Raw genomic sequence first — 21,778 nt, forward strand, 5'->3', positions numbered from 1 at the left:
TGGCAGATCACTAGTGCCATAGATAGTGCTAAGAGGGAAGAGGGACCTGCCAGTGAAAGCTTACATACTAAAGGTGAAGAGATGTATTAATACAAAGAGATACTCTGCTGTGATTCATCACCTTAATACTGCCAGACTACAACCCAGTATCAGCACAAGACTGTCCATGTTGATGTATAAAACCTTGGGACCCCTGTATATCAGATGAAAAACGATGAGACACTGCGCAAGATCGTGGCACCGGGCAATATCACCTTCTCTGGTGTCTCGGGATGTTACAGGTGCTGCATGTTTGTGCTGTCATGTGTTTTGGAAGCATGAGCCCAGGCAAAGAGCATGCCTCCCTACATTTATATAGGCAGGACTGTGATTACATAAGCGCAGCCCCATTATGTGGAGCTGTGCTATATATTATGGGCATAGGATCTTTACTTCATACTGATGACATGTGTGCATCTCACTCTGTGTATGTGAGTGTGTGTAAGTGTGTATGAGTGAGTGTGTGTGTACATGGGTGTGACCCCCGGTGTGTTTGACATTCCCCGCCAGCAAATTGAATTCCCGTCACAGTGTATGAGGACACATCTGTATTCAAATGTGTTTATTTTTATTTGTTTTTATAACTCTAAAAATAAACATTTTCAGCCCATAGTGAATAATGTATCCTGTACTGTTTGGATTCTAACACCGGTGTATTAGAAATCCCCTTCAAAGAACTGAATACATATAATATACATATTTTGGCATAGTAATAGATATAGTAATGCTTAAAATAACCTTATTTGTATTTTACACAATGGAAATAAATATATGTAACATTTGCCACCTCAGGCACCAGAAACACTAGTTACTGTAAGTGGCCATGGTGGACAAGGAGTAACAAACTTTTCAATCCGGTTTACTATCCTGAGGGGGTAGCTTGGTGGGTGGTGGTACCTGCTCGAAGGGGTAGTGGCGGTGTCCGTAAGAGCACAATTTGGGCCCGATGTGTGCACTTTGGAGCCCAGGGGACGAGCTATTTCCGGCAGTGTTGCCTAAGGAGCCTGACTCACTTGGGGACGCTGAGGGAGGTGCACTCTGCATAGACTTACCAGGCTGCATGGTGATCAGAGCCCACACCTGGAGACTGCTCTTAGGTACCTGGGTGCTGGACTGCGGGGTGTTGGCTGACCTCTCTCTCTCCCTTTTACGAAGCCTGCCCTGCGCTTCTGTGCCCTGCTGTTGCTGTGGACACTTGTCGGAGTGAGTGGGACCTCCTTGTTCTGGGGAACGACCCTCGATTCCTTTCTACGTATACATGCATAGATATATATTTTTCTCCTGTACCCCTTGACCTCTGCAGCCATCAGTATGGGCAAAACGAATCACATCTGTGCAGCTGCCAAATTACAACACTATGGGCCTGATTCAGACCCACTCGCGAGCGGCTGTCCGCTCGCAAGTGGGTCGATGTTATGCACTGAGCATGCGCACGACGGAGGGAGCTCCGTCGTGCGCATGCGCCAGACGCGACGAGCGAAGGAAAGTCCTTCGCTCGTTGTGTCCGATCAAAGGGGGCGTGCTGTCAATGTTGATTGACAGCACGCCCCCTTTGGTGGGCGTGCTGGGGGCGTGCCTCCCTGACGGGGGCGTTCCCACGGGAACGCCTCCCGTCAGAAGCCGGCCCACTGACATCACTAGTGATGTCAGTGGGAGTGATTTTGGCTCTGATAGAGCCAAAATCACTCCGGAGCTTGCGGTTGAAAACCTCAACCGCAGGCTCTGGCTCGCAATTTCGATGGTCGCGATGGTCTCGACCATCGCGGCCATCAAAAAGCACGCTCGTATAGCCTGTGGGTGGTGACCGGTCGTTGTGTCCGATCAAAGGGGGTGTGCTGTCAATGTTGATTGACAGCACGCCCCCTTTGGTGGGCGTGCTGGGGGCGTGCCTCCCTGACGGGGGCGTTCCCACGGGAACGCCTCCCGTCAGAAGCCGGCCCACTGACATCACTAGTGATGTCAGTGGGAGTGATTTTGGCTCTGATAGAGCCAAAATCACTCCGGAGCTTGCGGTTGAAAACCTCAACCGCAGGCTCTGGCTCGCAATTTCGATGGTCGCGATGGTCTCGACCATCGCGGCCATCAAAAAGCACGCTCGTATAGCCTGTGGGTGGTGACCCACAGCTATACGAGCGTCCAGGAGGACGCTCCATGAAAATGGAGCCCGGCCCTCATTCAGAGCGTGCGCTCTGCTCAGAGCGTACGGCTCTGAATGAGGGCCTATGTCCATTCCTCTACTCCTCAGGTCCCAGTGACTGGTGACCCCCCCAGAGTGTGTCTATGCTGCCAGCTTTGAAGACAAAGAAGGAGGCTAAGAAAGTAATCAGATGTGCAAAGGCAAAAGCTGAGGAGAAAAGGGCACAGTCAGTGGGTAAAGGGGGCAAAACTTTTTTTAAGTATATAAGCGAAAGGAGAAAAACAAAAGGTGAGATAAAAAGACTAAAGACAGATAGAGGGAGTCTTGTTGAGGGAGACAATGTAATAGCTGATCATCTTCATAATTATTTTTGTTCAGTATTCACTACTGAGAGAGAGGGCAAGGGGCCACAGTTAAGTTGCAGGTGTAATCAGAAAAAGGAGGTAGGAACAAGCACATTTACAGAAGAGAAGATCCTAACAGAACTCTCAAAACTGAAAGTGGATAAATCAATGGGGCCAGATGGGATACATCCAAGGATACTAAAAGAGCTTAAAGGGGTGCTGGTGACACCATTAACAGAATTATTCAACCAGTCACTAGCTACTGGAGTAATTCCAGAGGACTGGAAAAGAGCAAATGTTGTCCCACTGCACAAAAGTGGAAGCAAGGAACAGGCAAGCAACTACCGACCAGGGAGCCTTACATCAGTAGTAGGGTAATTGACGGATACACTCTTAAAAGAAAGAGTCATAGATTATCTCAAATCCAGCAATTTGCAGGACCCCAAACAGCATGGATTTACTCAGGGAAGATCATGTCAAACAAATCTTATTTACTTTTTTGACTTGGTGACTAAGGAAATAGATAAAGGGGGGGCCATAAATATAGCTTATCTAGACTTTAGTAAGGCTTTTGACACTGTTCCACATCGCAGACTGTTAAATAAACTGGAAAGCATGGGATTGGATACAAAGATAGTTGAATGGATAAGATCATGGCTGCAGGATAGGAAACAGAGAGTTGTAGTAAACGGAGTGCAGTCTCAAGAGGGAAATGTTACCAGTGGAGTACCTCAGGGATCTGTACTTGGACCAGTACTTTTTAATATCTTTATTTGTGACATTACAAATGGTATTGAAGGGAAACTATGCCTTTATGCAAAAGACACAAAGGTATGCAACAGGGTAGACACACCAGGAGGGGTAAGACAAATGATTGATCATCTAGGTAGACTAGAGGAATGGTAAAGAACGTGGCAACTACAGTTTAATGCCAAACAATGCAAGATCATGCACTTTGGTCTCAAAAATCCAAAGGCTAAATATAGTATTAATGGCACGATACTGGAAACTACCGAAGAGAAAGGGATCTAGGAGTCCCTATTTCAGGTGACTTAAAGGCAAGCAAACATTTGTGATAGGATCACTGGTAAAGTGGTCTGTGGCAGGTACATTTGTCCCAGATTCCTGTCTTTTGTGTTTTAAACCCCCAGGAGAAAGTCTGCAGTGTAGCAGGCTTGAGTTTCGGCTTTTTGAAAAGCCGGTTTGGGACCTGGGGGTTGTGGGTGAGAGGAGAGGGAGGGCTCCACCCACGGCCACTCCAGGTTTTGGGCCTTGCAACCTGGTAACAGGCTTGTTAAGGTTTCCACCTGAGAGTGTCCAATATAAGCCTAGTGTGTTTAGGGCTGAGTGTCTCACCTGGGAGAGCAGACAGGGAGTTTGCTCAGAGACACTGGAAAACCTAACTGTGAGTGTTGTGCTGTGCCTTGTTTGCTGGTGAGGGCATTAGGCCCTGCCAGGTTCTGGTAGTGAGGGAACCACCTGTAAAGTTAAAGCCCGGCCAGGGCTAGGTTTTATGTTTATGGTTTCTTTTGTTGTTTCTGTTTTGCACAATAAAGACTGGCGCCGACCAGCTTGTACTCGCTTCCAGACTGGTGTGCTGCTTCCCTGCTGCTGTGTGTGTAAGGAAGGAGTCCCCTACCCAGAAGAGGGACCTCCTAATCTGACTGTGTCACAATATGGTGGAGAATGCGGCCATCCACACACACTGAAGTTGCAGCGAGAGGAAAACTTTCCATTTAAAAATTAAAGGGACAGACACCCAATTTGTGAGTGTGGAAATAACACTGTGTCCTTGGAGTCCCATAGAGGCGGCGTCAGCCAATGCTCAGAGAGGCAAGGTTCAGCTTCCAACCTACACCCCAGGACAAAATGGAGAACATTATTAAGGCCTTGCTCCAAGCTACAACAGCTCAGCAGGAATCTACCAGAGCTCAGCAGGAGACGAACAAACTTCAGCAGGAATCTACCTGGGCTCAGCAGGAATCTACCAGGGCTCAGCAGGAATCCACCAGGGTGCAACTGTTGGCCTTGGAGACAGCCCAGAGGCAACAACAGGTCGCCATTGAGGAAACCCGCCAGGCCTTAGCGGAAAACAGCCAGGCCATAAGAGAGGTGGTACAGCACCTGGTTGCCCGGCCCAGAGATGTTAATACTGGTCCTCCCACCACCACTCACTCCGTACGAGCCAGTCACTTCCTCCAAAAGATGACTTCGGGCGATGATGTGGAGGCCTATCTCGCCGCATTTGAAAGAACGGCCGAAAGGGAGAGTTGGCCCCAGGAGCAGTGGGGAAGTCTGGTGGCACCTTTTTTGTCTGAAGAGCTGATGAGTATGCCCCACCGAGCCCCGATGGCGCAACGGCGAACTCCCACAGACACTGGTAAGACTGTTCCAGGGGAGAAGGGTGCTGGGCGGTGGAATGTACCTAAGACTGAGGGTGTAGAACCTGGAGACAGGCCTGCCAGGCCGGAAAGGTTCTTGCCCCGTAAACGACTAGACATTAAGATGACTCAGTGTTTCCGATGTGGTGGCTTCGGCCATATTGCCGCTAATTGTTCACTTACAACTGAACCTATGCATGTGATACTGCTCATGTCTACCGCAGGGGGTCGTTCTTTGCACAGATAGCCTGTACAGCTGCCCGGCAGGCTGAGACTGATAAGCACATGTGTGTACTCACTGTAGATGGCAACCGAGTAGAGGCACTGTTAGACTCTGGTAGCTTGGTGACACTTATAAAAGCTGAGCTGGTGAACCCCTTGCGGCGTGAGGGGAAAACTGTTGGTGTGACCTGCATACATGGGGATACTCGATATATGTTACTGCCGAGGTGAACATCGAGACACCATGTGGTTCTGCTATAGTTTCTGTAGGTTTGGTGCATGGTCTGATGTACAATGCAATATTGGGGAGAGACTTTGCTCACTTCTGGAAGTTGTGGGAAAGCCGTTTTGTTCCAGAGATGAACAACCCCGATCCATTTGAGAAGGTTGTCGATGTAGTGGAGGAGGGAGTTTCTTCTGAGTCAGAGTTATTCCCTTTTTCTACTATGATTGGCGAACTAGAGAATGCGGAGTGTGACGGTGGCCCGCCAACTGATGTGCCTCCCATTGAGGTGGGAAGTGTTGTTGGGCCAGGTGATCGTCTGCCTGATTTAGAGGTCAGAAGAGAGGTCTTTGCCGTGTAGCAGTTGAATGACCCTACTTTGGTAAAAGCCAGGGAGAATGTAAAAGTAGTTGATGGTAAACCCGTAGACCCTGATAGTCCTTTGTCCTATCCCCACATGGCAATGTGGCAGGATTTGTTATATCAGGTGACTAAGAAGGGGGAAGATGTTGTGGAACAACTAATAGTTCCCAAAGCCTACAGAAGAACAGTGTTGGATCTGGCCCATGGTCATATAACGGCAGGCCATCTAGGGGTAGAGAAAACCACTGAGCGAATAATGCAGAGGTTTTTCTGGCCCGGGCTTCATAAAAAGGTATCTGACTTTTGCGCATCCTGCCCTGAGTGTCAGTATTATGCTCCCAGGCCACATTTTAAGGGTCCACTAGTTCCATTGCCTATTATAGAGGTGCCGTTTGAAAGAATAGCGATGGATTTGGTTGGACCCATAATGAAGTCTGCCAGGGGATACCAGTATATTCTGGTCATAATGGATTACGCTACCAGGTACCCGGAAGCGATCCCGTTGCGCAATACGTCAACCAAGACCATTGCCAGAGAGCTAGTTCATGTCTTTAGCAGGCTGGGTATACCTAAGGAGATACTAACTGACCAGGGTACACCGTTTATGTCCAAAGTCATGAAAGAGTTATGCCGCCTGTTCAAAATCGAACAGTTAAGAACTTCGGTTTATCACCCCCAAACCGATGGGCTGGTCGAGAGGTTTAACAAGACGTTAAAACACATGCTTAGGAAAGTGGTCGACAAGGATGGTAGGGATTGGGATTACTTATTGCCGTATTTATTGTTGGCCATAAGAGAAGTTCCCCAGTCCTCCACCGGGTTTTCACCCTTCGACTTGTTGTATGGGAGACACCCAAGGGGGTTACTAGACATTGCCAAAGAGACATGGGAGGGGCAGTCTAGTCCTTACAAAACGGTGATTGAGTATGTTTCTCAAATGCAGGAGAGAATTGCTGCGGTAGTGCCGATAGTGAGAGAGCACCTGGAACAGGCTCAACAGGCACAGCAGAGGGTATACAACCGCAATGCTCGGTTACGCAGCTTTGCTCCTGGGGACAAAGTGTTAGTATTGGTTCCCACTGTGGAAAATAAACTTTTGGCTAAATGGCAAGGGCCCTTTGAAATCTTAGAAAGAGTGGGGCAGGTCAATTACAAAGTTTACCAGCCGGGGAAAAGAAAGCCAGAACAGATATACCATATAAATCTGTTAAAGCCCTGGAAAGATAGAACGGTACTGTCGGCTGTCCGAGACCCTCCAGTAAGTCCAGGGCCCTTAGTTCCCGAAGTGACAGTGGCAAAAACCCTGTCGGCAATTCAACAACAAGAGGTCAAGGAGTTTCTGATTAGAAATAGGGTGCTGTTCTCTGACGTACCTGGGAAAACCTCGGTCATTAAACATGACATCATCACTGACCCAGGGGTTAAAGTTAATCTAAAGCCCTATAGGTTACCAGAAGCACAAAGAGAATCGGTGTCGAAAGAAATTAAAAATATGCTAGAGTTAGGGGTTATTGAAGAATCACATAGTGAATGGTCAAGTCCCATTGTGTTGATTCCAAAGCCCGACGGGAGTGTGCGTTTCTGCAATGACTTCCGAAAGTTGAACAGTGTTTCAAAATTCGATGCCTACCCGATGCCAAGAGTGGATGAACTGATTGAGAGACTAGGGACGGCAAGGTATTTAACCACTCTTGACCTAACCAAAGGGTATTGGCAAGTACCGTTAACCGAGAGCGCCAAACAAAAGACAGCTTTTTCAGCACCAGAGGGCTTGTTTCAGTACAAGATGTTGCCCTTCGGGCTACATGGGGCACCTGCTACCTTCCAAAGAATGATGGACAGGATTCTAAGGCCCCATAGACGGTATGCGGCTGCTTATCTGGATGACGTGGTCGTTCATAGTCCTGATTGGCAGTCTCACTTACCCAGGGTACAAGCAGTGTTGGACTCCATCTATAAGGCAGGTTTGACAGCCAACCCAAAAAAGTGTTGTCTAGGCATGGAGGAAGTAAAATATCTGGGATACACCATTGCAGAGGCCTGATAAAGCCTCAGCTCAATAAAGTTGATGCCATACAAAACTGGCCACGGCCTCTGAATAAGAAGCAGGTGAGAGCCTTCTTGGGAATTACGGGGTACTACAGGAGGTTTATACCCAACTTTGCCACCATGGCAGTCCCACTGACTGACCTGACCAAAGGCAAACAAAAAGTCATGGTAGAATGGAGTCCTGAGGCAGAGAAAGCTTTTCAGGAGTTGAAAGTAGCGTTGTGTTCCCAACCAGTCCAGATGACTCCTAATTTTGAAAGGGAATTCATAGTACAAACCGATGCATCAGAAGTAGGTGTAGGAGTGGTCCTGTCCCAGAACAAGGAGGGTGAGGAACACCCTATTTTCTATCTTAGCAGAAAGTTGAATGTACATGAGAGAAACTATGCCACAGTGGAGAAGGAGGCGTTGGCCATAAAGTGGGCGTTAGAGGCTCTCAGGTACTACTTGGTCGGAAGAAAGTTCAAATTGATCACTGACCATGCCCCTCTGAAGTGGATGTCTGAAAATAAGGACAGTAATGCGAGAATTACAAGATGGTTCTTGGCGTTACAAACTTTTAAATTTTCAGTGGAACACAGGCCAGGAAGCCAGCTGGCCAATGCTGACTCGTTGTCACGCGTTCATTGTTTGGGGGCTTCAGTTGTTCCGCCCCACAGGTCGAAACAAAGGGGGGGGATATGTGATAGGATCACTGGTAAAGTGGTCTGTGGCAGGTACATTTGTCCCAGATTCCTGTCTTTTGTGTTTTAAACCCCCAGGAGAGAGTCTGCAGTGTAGCAGGCTTGAGTTTCGGCTTTTTGAAAAGCCGGTTTGGGACCTGGGGGTTGTGGGTGAGAGGAGAGGGAGGGCTCCACCCACGGCCACTCCAGGTTTTGGGCCTTGCAACCTGGTAACAGGCTTGTTAAGGTTTCCACCTGAGAGTGGCCAATATAAGCCTAGTGTGTTTAGGGCTGAGTGTCTCACCTGGGAGAGCAGACAGGGAGTTTGCTCAGAGACACTGGAAAACCTAACTGTGAGTGTTGTGCTGTGCCTTGTTTGCTGGTGAGGGCATTAGGCCCTGCCAGGTTCTGGTGGTGAGGGAACCACCTGTAAAGTTAGAGCCCGGCCGGGGCTAGGTTTTATGTTTATGGTTTCTTTTGTTGTTTCTGTTTTGCACAATAAAGACTGGCGCCGACCAGCTTGTACTCGCTTCCAGACTGGTGTGCTGCTTCCCTGCTGCTGTGTGTGTGTGTAAGGAAGGAGTCCCCTACCCAGGAGAGGCACCTCCTAATCTGACTGTGTCACAATATGGTGGAGAATGCGGCCATCCACACACACTGAAGTTGCAGCGAGAGGAAAACTTTCCATTTAAAAATTAAAGGGACAGACACCCAATTTGTGAGTGTGGAAATAACACTGTGTCCTTGGAGTCCCATAGAGGCGGCGTCAGCCAATGCTCAGAGAGGCAAGGTTCAGCTTCCAACCTACACCCCAGGACAAAATGGAGGACATTATTAAGGCCTTGCTCCAAGCTACAACAGCTCAGCAGGAATCTACCAGAGCTCAGCAGGAGACGAACAAACTTCAGCAGGAATCTACCTGGGCTCAGCAGGAATCTACCAGGGCTCAGCAGGAATCCACCAGGGTGCAACTGTTGGCCTTGGAGACAGCCCAGAGGCAACAATAGGTCGCCATTGAGGAAACCCGCCTGGCCTTAGCGGAAAACAGCCAGGCCATAAGAGAGGTGGTACAGCACCTGGTCGCCCGGCCCAGAGATGTTAATACTGGTCCTCCCACCACCACTCACTCCGTACGAGCCAGTCACTTCCTCCAAAAGATGACTTTGGGCGATGATGTGGAGGCCTATCTCGCCGCATTTGAAAGAACGGCCGAAAGGGAGAGTTGGCCCCAGGAGCAGAGGGCAAGTCTGGTGGCACCTTTTTTGTCTGAAGAGCTGATGAGTATGCCCCACCGAGCCCCGATGGCGCACCGGCGAACTCCCACAGACACTGGTAAGACTGTTCCAGGGGAGAAGGGTGCTGGGCGGTGGAATGTACCTAAGACTGAGGGTGTAGAACCTGGAGACAGGCCTGCCAGGCCGGGAAGGTTCTTGCCCCGTAAACGACTAGACATTAAGATGACTCAGTGTTTCCGATGTGGTGGCTTCGGCCATATTGCCGCTAATTGTTCACTTACAACTGAACCTATGCATGTGATACTGCTCATGTCTACCGCAGGGGGTCGTTCTTCGCACAGATAGCCTGTACGGCTGACCGGCAGGCTGAGACTGATAAGCACATGTGTGTACTCACTGTAGATGGCAACCGAGTAGAGGCACTGTTAGACTCTGGTAGCTTGGTGACACTTATAAAAGCTGAGCTGGTGAACCCCTTGCGGCGTGAGGGGAAAACTGTTGGTGTGACCTGCATACATGGGGATACTCGATATTATGTTACTGCCGAGGTGAACATCGAGACACCATGTGGTTCTGTTATAGTTTCTGTAGGTTTGGTGCATGGTCTGATGTACGATGCAATATTGGGGAGAGACTTTGCTCACTTCTGGAAGTTGTGGGAAAGCCGTTTTGTTCCAGAGATGAACAACCCCGATCCATTTGAGAAGGTTGTCGATGTAGTGGAGGAGGGAGTTTCTTCTGAGTCAGAGTTATTCCCTTTTTCTACTATGATTGGCGAACTAGAGAATGCGGAGTGTGACGGTGGCCCGCCAACTGATGTGCCTCCCATTGAGGTGGGAAGTGTTGTTGGGCCAGGTGATCGTCTGCCTGATTTAGAGGTCAGAAGAGAGGTCTTTGCCGTGTAGCAGTTGAATGACCCTACTTTGGTAAAAGCCAGGGAGAATGTAAAAGTAGTTGATGGTAAACCCGTAGACCCTGATAGTCCTTTGTCCTATCCCCACATGGCAATGTGGCAGGATTTGTTATATCAGGTGACTAAGAAGGGGGAAGATGTTGTGGAACAACTAATAGTTCCCAAAGCCTACAGAAGAACAGTGTTGGATCTGGCCCATGGTCATATAACGGCAGGCCATCTAGGGGTAGAGAAAACCACTGAGCGAATAATGCAGAGGTTTTTCTGGCCCGGGCTTCATAAAGAGGTATCTGACTTTTGCGCATCCTGCCCTGAGTGTCAGTATTATGCTCCCAGGCCACATTTTAAGGGTCCACTAGTTCCATTGCCTATTATAGAGGTGCCGTTTGAAAGAATAGCGATGGATTTGGTTGGACCCATAATGAAGTCTGCCAGGGGACACCAGTATATTCTGGTCATAATGGATTACGCTACCAGGTACCCGGAAGCGATCCCGTTGCGCAATACGTCAACCAAGACCATTGCCAGAGAGCTAGTTCATGTCTTTAGCAGGCTGGGTATACCTAAGGAGATACTAACTGACCAGGGTACACCGTTTATGTCCAAAGTCATGAAAGAGTTATGCCGCCTGTTCAAAATCGAACAGTTAAGAACTTCGGTTTATCACCCCCAAACCGATGGGCTGGTCGAGAGGTTTAACAAGACGTTAAAACACATGCTTAGGAAAGTGGTCGACAAGGATGGTAGGGATTGGGATTACTTATTGCCGTATTTATTGTTGGCCATAAGAGAAGTTCCCCAGTCCTCCACCGGGTTTTCACCCTTCGACTTGTTGTATGGGAGACACCCAAGGGGGTTACTAGACATTGCCAAAGAGACATGGGAGGGGCAGTCTAGTCCTTACAAAACGGTGATTGAGTATGTTTCTCAAATGCAGGAGAGAATTGCTGCAGTAGTGCCGATAGTGAGAGAGCACCTGGAACAGGCTCAACAGGCACAGCAGAGGGTATACAACCGCAATGCTCGGTTACGCAGCTTTGCTCCTGGGGACAGAGTGTTAGTATTGGTTCCCACTGTGGAAAATAAACTTTTGGCTAAATGGCAAGGGCCCTTTGAAATCTTAGAAAGAGTGGGGCAGGTCAATTACAAAGTTTACCAGCCGGGGAAAAGAAAGCCAGAACAGATATACCATATAAATCTGTTAAAGCCCTGGAAAGATAGAACGGTACTGTCGGCCGTCCGAGACCCTCCAGTAAGTCCAGGGCCCTTAGTTCCCGAAGTGACAGTGGCAAAAACCCTGTCGGCAATTCAACAACAAGAGGTCAAGGAGTTTCTGATTAGAAATAGGGTGCTGTTCTCTGACGTACCTGGGAAAACCTCGGTCATTAAACATGACATCATCACTGACCCAGGGGTTAAAGTTAATCTAAAGCCCTATAGGTTACCAGAAGCACAAAGAGAATCGGTGTCGAAAGAAATGAAAAATATGCTAGAGTTAGGGGTTATTGAAGAATCACATAGTGAATGGTCAAGTCCCATTGTGTTGATTCCAAAGCCCGACGGGAGTGTGCGTTTCTGCAATGACTTCCGAAAGTTGAACAGTGTTTCAAAATTCGATGCCTACCCGATGCCAAGAGTGGATGAACTGATTGAGAGACTAGGGACGGCAAGGTATTTAACCACTCTTGACCTAACCAAAGGGTATTGGCAAGTACCGTTAACCGAGAGCGCCAAACAAAAGACAGCTTTTTCAGCACCAGAGGGCTTGTTTCAGTACAAGATGTTGCCCTTCGGGCTACATGGGGCACCTGCTACCTTCCAAAGAATGATGGACAGGATTCTAAGGCCCCATAGACGGTATGCGGCTGCTTTTCTGGATGACGTGGTCGTTCATAGTCCTGATTGGCAGTCTCACTTACCCAGGGTACAAGCAGTGTTGGACTCCATCTATAAGGCAGGTTTGACAGCCAACCCAAAAAAGTGTTGTCTAGGCATGGAGGAAGTAAAATATCTGGGATACACCATTGCAGAGGCCTGATAAAGCCTAAGCTCAATAAAGTTGATGCCATACAAAACTGGCCACGGCCTCTGAATAAGAAGCAGGTGAGAGCCTTCTTGGGAATTACGGGGTACTACAGGAGGTTTATACCCAACTTTGCCACCATGGCAGTCCCACTGACTGACCTGACCAAAGGCAAACAAAAAGTCATGGTAGAATGGAGTCCTGAGGCAGAGAAAGCTTTTCAGGAGTTGAAAGTAGCGTTGTGTTCCCAACCAGTCCAGATGACTCCTAATTTTGAAAGGGAATTCATAGTACAAACCGATGCATCAGAAGTAGGTGTAGGAGCGGTCCTGTCCCAGAACAAGGAGGGTGAGGAACACCCTATTTTCTATGTTAGCAGAAAGTTGAATGTACATGAGAGAAACTATGCCACAGTGGAGAAGGAGGCGTTGGCCATAAAGTGGGCGTTAGAGGCTCTCAGGTACTACTTGGTCGGAAGAAAGTTCAAATTGATCACTGACCATGCCCCTCTGAAGTGGATGTCTGAAAATAAGGACAGTAATGCGAGAATTACAAGATGGTTCTTGGCGTTACAAACTTTTAAATTTTCAGTGGAACACAGGCCAGGAAGCCAGCTGGCCAATGCTGATGCGTTGTCACGCGTTCATTGTTTGGGGGCTTCAGTTGTTCCGCCCCACAGGTCGAAACAAAGGGGGGGGATATGTGATAGGATCACTGGTAAAGTGGTCTGTGGCAGGTACATTTGTCCCAGATTCCTGTCTCTTGTGTTTTAAACCCCCAGGAGAGAGTCTGCAGTGTAGCAGGCTTGAGTTTCGGCTTTTTGAAAAGCCGGTTTGGGACCTGGGGGTTGTGGGTGAGAGGAGAGGGAGGGCTCCACCCACGGCCACTCCAGGTTTTGGGCCTTGCAACCTGGTAACAGGCTTGTTAAGGTTTCCACCTGAGAGTGGCCAATATAAGCCTAGTGTGTTTAGGGCTGAGTGTCTCACCTGGGAGAGCAGACAGGGAGTTTGCTCAGAGACACTGGAAAACCTAACTGTGAGTGTTGTGCTGTGCCTTGTTTGCTGGTGAGGGCATTAGGCCCTGCCAGGTTCTGCTAGTGAGGGAACCACCTGTAAAGTTAGAGCCCGGCCAGGGCTAGGTTTTATGTTTATGGTTTCTTTTGTTGTTTCTGTTTTGCACAATAAAGACTGGCGCCGACCAGCTTGTACTCGCTTCCAGACTGGTGTGCTGCTTCCCTGCTGCTGTGTGTGTGTGTAAGGAAGGAGTCCCCTACCCAGGAGAGGCACCTCCTAATCTGACTGTGTCACACATTGTAACAAAGCAAAAGGGAAGGGAAGGGAAGGGTAGATAACAAAGCAATGAGGAAGGCAAGTCAGATAGGAAGGAAGGAAGGAAAGAAATATGTATACTTTGGAGTAGAGAATGGAAAGGGGGGACGTGATAGAAACATTCAAATATATAAAGGGTTTTAACAAGGTAAAGGAAGGAGACATTCTTCAAAGGAAGAGAAGTATTAGAACAAGAGGACATATTCTGAAACTGGAGGGTGTAGGCTCAGGGGAAATTTGAGGAAAAATCAATTCACAGAAAGGGTAGTGGACAAGTGGAATAGCCTCCCATCAGAGGTGGTAGAGGCTAAGACAGTAGAGCAGTTTAAACATGCATGGGATAGACATAAGGATATCCTTCAGAAGAAGTAAGGATCAATAAGGGTTGAGGTAACAATATGTTTAAAAATGGGGCAGACTAGATGGGCTAAGTTTCTATGTTTTGCCTGCTAATTTAGTCCTGGCTCAAGGTATGGCCCTGTGCATTAGCTTTGGCTCTAGAAATGGCTCTTCACATTAGTCTTGGTTCTAGATATGGCTCTCTGCATTAGCCTTGGCTCAGATATGGTTCTGCAAATTAGTCATGGCTCCAGTTATGGCTCTGCACATTAGTCCTGGCTATAGATATGGCTCTGCTCAGTTAGTCTTGGCTCAAGATTTAGCTCTGCACATTAGTCTTGGCTCCAGATAAGGCTTAGCACATTAGAAGTCTTAGGTGTCTCCTTTGACTGTGCCCTTTCCTTCACCCCCTCCCCCACGCAGTCCCTTTCACAATCCTGCTGTTACCATCTCTGTAACGTTTCATGAATCGTTTCTCGTCCTAAACCTGGAAGCTACTAAAACTTTCATTCATGCATTTATCATCCCCCACCTTGATTGCTGCCACTCTGATTTAAATTTAAACTCTCTTCTCTTCCCTATCTCCAGCCTCATTTCCTCACATACTGCCTACCTCCCATGTCACTCTGCCAATGATTGCCGCCTCACCTCGTTCTGATCACCACTTCCCACTCTCGCATTCAGGTTTTCTCCTGGGCTGCTCTGGCATGCCCTCCCTCTCTCTACCAGCGTTTAAGCGTGCTCTTAAAACTACATTTTCCATACTAGTTTAAATACCTCCATCTGTAAATGTATCCTCATACTCCTAGCCTCAATACACAATGTGGTGCAAGACACCTGGCATGAGTTAGCCGCCAGGTTCTGTATGACTCGGAGTGCCGATCGTCTTTTTCACCCGAAAATGCATCTTAGTCACAAACTGATGCCAAAAACAACTTTCAGAGACCGCACCGATTAATTTGATATACTACACGTGTATATCTGTGCGCAACTGAATCTGTATGCGAAGCACAACGGACCTTGTCATGGAAAAAAACTGCGCCCGCTGCATTGTAGCACTCCGTATACAGATTTAGACTGTCACAAATAGATACAACAAATCGATTGCTTAGACTACACTAAGGGCCTGATTCAGCAGTGATCGCTAATACACATCGGCAGTCATGGAACATTTCCAACAGGTCTGACCAGCCGCAGATACTGCAAGTCTCGTTGCACACGCAGAGAGCTCTCATGCTGCAAATGCAATCGCAGTGGCTAATTTATGCACGCCCATGAAGCAGTGTCCAAATAGACAGACACCTGTGTTTTTCTAACCACCCTCCCTGTCACCACCCCCAAATGCTAACAGCTTGTCACTCACTTTGCGATGGATTCCTCTGTGTGTCCGTAATCGCAATGCGAACGCTGCACACGCGCTGTGCAGCTTATACGCATGCGTAATGGCAAACAATCACTCCATCTGCGTCTGTAATTGCATTTGCGTTCACTACAGAATCAGGCAGGCCCTAAGACATATTTTTGGGAGAAAAAGATGTGAAAAAGACGCTAGAGGCTGCAATGAATAGTCATTTAATAGGCAGAATAGTGAAGACATTTTTTCCTGCCTATTGAATGACTGTTCATTTCTTCCTGAATGCAGTGATTGTGTCAATCATGACTTAACCACACCCACACTCAAGATCACAACCAATAAGAAGACTGACTCATCCAATCTGGGAAGTATAAATAGGAAACCCAGGAAAGCACAAAACAACCCTTGAAAAAGGCCAGGACAAGACCAAAACGCGTTTGAGTCACAGGGTAACACACAGAGGAGGAGCGCAGTACACCAACCCTGCAGCCAGAGAGTGCCGCATACCCCATATGTACAAGGAGACTCTGCCCGTCCAGGATGTGGTAAGTACAGAGGGAGAAGCCGCGCTCTCAGCTGACACACAAGCCAGCCGGCACCACAATACAGATCAACCGGCACCAAAAAGGAGCAACATATACCGGCAAGTATTATATACAAGATAAGCAAGACTCCGCACTGAACAGACCTTGGACTTTCATAGCTTCGCCCCAATACCTAATTCATCAAAGACTGGTGTGCCCCCTCCTCCATCTTTTCACTAATGCACCTTTGTCCACTGTCCTACACACTCCCATACACACACTCCCACCCTTATATGTGTTTGTGTTAGTGTTACATATCTGTCCAGTGTATGAGCACATATCCAAATCTGTCAGCCAGCCCCTCAACCCACAAGATTCCATTCCCCCTTTTTTTTACATTCATACTTTGGGTTACAAACCATTTCTTTGATACTTTTATAAAAAAAATTGCATTTATTTTATAAATAAATTTGTATACCTTATGTTTTATTACACCATTTATACATTAATGTTAGCGCTTAGGTGCATTGTACCCAATTGATTTTTATATGGAGGTTGGTTACCTCCAACTTGAGCAGCTTCCAGCACAGGAGTCACCGGACTTTAGCGCATCTGCACAAAAAAACCCTCATTGCTTACAATTATGATAACTGCTCACTGTAATTATACTGTATGTCTACTAGTAAAGGGACCCGACATCTTCCCCCGCTCCCATACTTACCCCTGATGGCCAGCTGCATGCATTACAGAGATGGAACAGACTGTATGGCATTATTATATCTACGAGCGTTTCTGTCTGTCTGTCTGTTTATCCTTTTATGCATGGCCAGTTCACCGTTCACTTTACACTAACACAGCTTAGTAAATAATAATAATAATTTTATTTATATAACGCTTTTCGCCAATAGGACTCAGTCGCTTTACCGACATCAGAAAACATGGTACATTGTACAAGGATTTGGTGTTGCAAAAGAATAGAAAACCACACCGAGATAATTAAAATCAACCGAAACCTAGAGAGCACAATAAGCATATTGTGGGGTTGGTGCAGACATTTTGGGAAATAACTTCCACCCACAAAGGTAACAAATGAGGCAGCCGTCTTGGGCGCACTACGTAGGATTACCCGGGATGGAATAGGCTACGCCTAGAAGAGATGACACAAAATGGGTGGTTGCAGCATCCTGATTCTAGGAGTAGGGTCCCAACATAATAGTCAGGTCCATGTATTTTTCATCCCATCCACGAGTGTACCAGGTGAGGCAGCCATGGTGGGTGCACTACGAAGGTTGCACTGTGGGTGATAAACCATACAAGGACCCAAGGAATATAGAAATAGACCCCTATGTCACAAACATTTATGATTAGGGAGACTATATAGTTTTTTTAAATCTGTCTGTATGTCCGTGTTTTTGTCCTTTATGCATGGCCAGAGTTTTGAACCTAGCTCTACCAAATTTGGCATGGTGGTGTAGTTTGACCAGGATTAGGTTTTTGCCTAGGTTTGAACTTCGTCAGGGCCACACACTGTCACCGGATCCCTTAAAATGGGGACACTTAAACAGGTTCTGGGGCTGGTTACAGTAGAAATTAGCAGTCTGTCAAACACTTGTGTAAAAACTACAAAAGTATCATTTTAACCTCACAGTGAGCAAGTGACAAACTTTATAACTCATGTAAACTCATATTAAATCAAGAGTTTGTCCTTTTTAAAGTGACCATATATATTCGTCAGCCCTCTGTGTTTGCATGCAAGGGCGCAGCGCCGTAACTAACGCACCCGCTGCAGGCCACGCCCCTCCGTGTGACCCCATGCGGAGGGGGCTGGTCCACAATCGCCGGTGGTTACAGCAATGCACGGAGCATCCTCAGGATGCTCCAGGGGAGCTATAAGGGAAGCGGTGTGAACGCCTGAAGCGTCCTAAGTACGCTCCAGGAGGCACTGCTGCAGAGATTCTGGATGCATGGTGCCATTCTAGGCACCCTGCTAGCCAGATGCAGGGAGCCGTGGGTGAGCGTCGGTGCCGCCCACAGAGCGACCTCACCACTCGCACACACCCTTAGTTACGGCCTTGCAAGGGCATAACTAGTACTTTGTGGGCCTCATAGCAAGATTTTAAAAGCCCCCCCCCAGAGGTAAAAAAAACCCCATACTTTTGCCCCCACACAGAGCCCACTCATGTTATAGCACACAGAGCCCATTCAGGTTATAGCGCAGAGTAGTACCCCTTATAAACATTATGCCATGCAGTAGTAGTACCCCTTATACATTATGCCACACAGTAATGTTCCTTACTACACAGTAATGTAGTATTCCCTGTAGGTCCGGCGCAGGGCATGGCGCCGGACCTTAGATAGGGCACTCTAGCGTGCCCAGACAGGGGGTGTGTCTTTAAGACGCATGTTCTTTTCATCACAGGTGGTGTGCCTTTAAGACGCGTACCCTTTTCATGACTCTTGGGGGTGTGCCCGGCACTTACGGACATACTGGGCTGCCCCCAAGCTCTCCCCCTCTGTGAATAGATGCCATGCGCATGGCATCTATTCACCGGTGGTGATCGCTGCACCGCAATTTTTCCCACCCTCGGGACACTGCAACCAGCGGGTGGGGACGACACCCGGCATTTGTTTTAGTAGGGCGTTGATAAAAGGGCATGGCGCATTCTACCCTTTTGAAATCGGGAAGGGCGGGGTGCCCTGCTAAAACAACCTAGCAGGAATGCTAGTAATGCCCACTTACACATTATACCACACAGTAATGCCCTTTACAGATTATGCCACATAGTAGTAGAGCCCCATATAACACATAATTCCGCACAATAGTAGTGCCCCTTATAACATTATGCTACACATTATGCCCCCCCTAGCAACTTACCCCCCCCCGTGTCCCTCCAGCAGCGTCTCACGTCCCCCTGTGTGCCATCAGCAGCCAGCAGGTGTGAATTTGGTGTCGGGCCTCTAGCTAATTACAGCTGGTGCACCGGCAGGCCACATCAGATTGCGCCGGCGTAATTTGAATCTGGCGCCAGTTGCGAGCTCGCTGACCGGCAGCCAATGAGGGGCTGCCACTACCGATTGGCTGCCCTGATTGCCTCGCGACCGGCGGCGCTGTCTCTCCATGACTGCCTGCTGGTGCGCCAGCCGTAATCAGCTGGCGGCCGGCATCAAATCAACACTGCTTCCACCTGGGGCCCCCCTCGGAGGCCCTGACTGAATCGGCCCACCTTGTATACGTGCCTGGGTGCAGGAGGAGCGGCGGGCCACAGAGGCAACTCGGGCACCATAGCAGCCGCTCCCCTTGCAGTTATGCCACAGTTTGCATGCATATTTTCAGGATCAATGGAATGGGGTTAGTGACAGTCCAGTCTTCAACCCAGGCAACGCTGGGTATCCCAGCTAGTAGATTATATACTGTCTGTATTAGGGTTGGGTACCAGGAGGGAGGGTTAGGGTTAGGCACTAGAAGGGATGGTTAGGGTTAGGTACCAGGAGGGATGGTTAGGCACTGGAAGGGATGGTTAGGGTTAGGTACTAGGAGTGATGGTTAGGGTTAGGCACTAGAAGGGATGGTTAGGGTTAGGTACCAGGAGGCATGGTTAGGGTTAGGCACTAGAAGTGATGGTTAGGGTTAGGTACCAGGAGGGAGGGTTAGGCACTAGAAGGGATGGTTAGGGTTAGGGACCAGGAGGGAGGGTTAGGCACTAGAAGGGATGGTTAGGGTTAGGGAGCAGGAGGGAGGGTTAGGCACTAGAAGGGAGGGTTAGGGTTAGGGACCAGGCGGGAGGGTTAGGGTTAGGCACTAGAAGGGATGGTTAGGGTTAGGCACTAGGAGGGATGGTTAGGGTTAGGTACCAGGAGGGAGGGTTAGGCACTAGAAGGGATGGTTATGGTTAGGGACCAGGAGGGAGGGTTAGGCACTAGAAGGGATGGTTAGGGACCAGGAGGGAGGGTTAGGGTTAGGCACTAGAAGGGATGGTTAGGGACCAAGCGGGAGGGTTAGGGTTAGGCACCAAGGGGAGGGTTAGGGTGAAGATTAGGGTAAGAAAAAAAAATATGTATTGACCATTTTGTATCAACCTTTTGTACCTGTCGACCTTCTTCCACGTTGACCATCTATCTAACCCTGTCTATCTTTTATAGCAACCCCAATTAAATCACATGCAATACAGAACTGAAAATGCTAATAAGTAAAGCATAATAAATTGAACTTATATAACAAGTATGTGATGTTTGCATATTGAATGGTAAAATAAGGAAATACAGAAGCATGGATACTTGGATGCCTGTTGCTATTATTGTCCTTAGGCAACACAGTGCTCTGTAGCATTGGACAGTGGGGAGAAGGACATACAGTGCATCCGGAAAGTATTCACAGCGCTTCACTTTTTCCACATTTTGTTATGTTACAGCCTTATTCCAAAATGGAATAAATTCATTTTTGTCACCAAAATTCTACACACAATGGGGCTGATTCAGACCCACTCGCGAGCGGCTGTCCGCTCGCAAGTGGGTCGATGGTGTGCACTGCGCATGCGCACGACGGAGGGTGCTCCGTTGTGCGCATGCGCGAGACGCGACGAGCGAAGGACTTTCCTTCGCTCGTAGTGTCTGATCAAAGGGGGCGTGCTGTCGATGTTGATTGACAGCACGCCCCTTTGGTGGGCGTGCCGGGGGCGTGCCTGCCAGACGGAGGCGTTCCCAAGGGAACGCCTACCGTCAGAAGCCGGCCCCACTGACATCACTAGTGATGTCAGTGGGAGTGATTTTGGCTCTGATAGAGCCAAAATCACTCCTGGCCTTGCGGTTGAGAAACTCAACCGCAGGCTTCTGCTCGCACTGGCGATGGTCGCGATGGTCAAGACCATCGCGACCATCATCCTGCACGCTCGTATAGGCTGTGGGTGGTGACCCACAGCTATACGAGCGTCCAGGAGGACGCTCCATAATTATGGAGGTGGGCCCTGATTCAGAGCGAGCGCTCTGGTCAGAGCGTCCGGCTCTGAATCAGGGCCAATACCCCATAATGACAATGTATACAAAGGTTTTTTGATTTTTGCAAATTTAATAAAAAAAAAAAAAAACAAAGAAATCACATGTACATAAGTATTCACAGCCTTTGCTCAATACTTTGTTGATGCACCTTTGGCAGCAATTACAGCCTCAAGTCTTATTGAATATGAGTCCACAAGCTTGGCACACCTGTCTTTGGGCAGTTTTGCCCATTCCTCTTTGAAGCACCTCTCAAGCTCCATCAGGCTGGATGGAAAGCGTCGGTGCACAGCCATTTTCAGATCTCTCCAGAGATGTTCAAATCGGATTCAAGTCTGGGCTCTGGCTGGGCCACTCAAGGACACATACAGAGTTGCCCTGAAGCCACTCCTTTGATATCTTGGCTGTGTGCTTAGGGTCGTTGTCCTGCTGAAAGATGAACTATCGCCCCAGTCTGAGGTCTGTCTCTGTACATTGCTGCATTCATCTTTCCCTCTATCCTGACTAGTCTCCCAGTTCCTGCCGCTGAAAAACATCCCCACAGCATGATGCTGCCACCACCATGCTTCACTGTAGGGATGTTATTGGCCTGGTGATGAGCGGTGCCTGGTTTCCTCCAAACATAACGCCTGGAATTCACGCCAAAGAGTTCA

General features: G+C 48.4%; 1 protein-coding gene across 1 annotated transcript in view; it reads left to right on the forward strand.

The window, feature by feature from the left end:
* Nucleotides 1–21,778, forward strand: part of ATP7B (ATPase copper transporting beta) — a 119,932-nt gene that overhangs the window by 33,666 nt on the left and 64,488 nt on the right. The window lies entirely within an intron of this gene.

This window comes from Taudactylus pleione, unplaced genomic scaffold (assembly GCF_031769625.1).
Source record: "Taudactylus pleione unplaced genomic scaffold, aTauple2 ptg000089l, whole genome shotgun sequence".
NCBI lineage: Eukaryota > Metazoa > Chordata > Amphibia > Anura > Myobatrachidae > Taudactylus > Taudactylus pleione.